Source organism: Propithecus coquereli, unplaced genomic scaffold (genome assembly GCF_000956105.1).
Source record: "Propithecus coquereli isolate 6110/MARCELLA unplaced genomic scaffold, Pcoq_1.0 Scaffold1, whole genome shotgun sequence".
In the NCBI taxonomy this organism is placed as follows: domain Eukaryota; kingdom Metazoa; phylum Chordata; class Mammalia; order Primates; family Indriidae; genus Propithecus; species Propithecus coquereli.
Window position 1 is genome coordinate 25,626,152 of NW_012133857.1, and position 608 is coordinate 25,626,759.

The window sequence follows — 608 nt, forward strand, 5'->3', positions numbered from 1 at the left end:
AGGTAGGATTAAGTTTGTGGATTCTAGCAGCAGAGCAGGGGCCACTACCAGTAGCCTAAAGGCCTTAATATGCAAGGAACTAACCAAAAAATAACCTCATGTATGTCTGGCACTAAGTCACTTGCTTTCCACAAATAACTCCAGTTAATCTTCCCAACTACCTTGTCAACTAGAAATCATTTTCTTCATTTTCTATCAGAGAAAACTGAGGCCCAGGGAGGTTAAGTAAACTATCCAAGAACACACAGAGAATAAAAGAGTAGACCTAGGATCTGAGCCCAGATGTGTTCTGGGTCCAAAGTTGATGCTTTCTACTCATCCACTTTGTATCCCTGAAGTTCTAATTTGATGATTTCTTGACTCTTCTGAGACCCAGTTTAGTTCAGACACTAACAGAATTCAATAGCATAAATAGCATGCTTAAACCAATAAAGTAGAAAACTTTAGGTATATATTAAAACTTTTGATGTCCTAGGAGCCTTGCAATAGTCTTCAAATTGCTCACTTACCAGGTTTCATCGATTGTAGTGTGCAATCATTTACATTTCCATATAGCATTTCCCAAGGCATATCCCATAAGATACTATATAATTATTATTATTATTAGC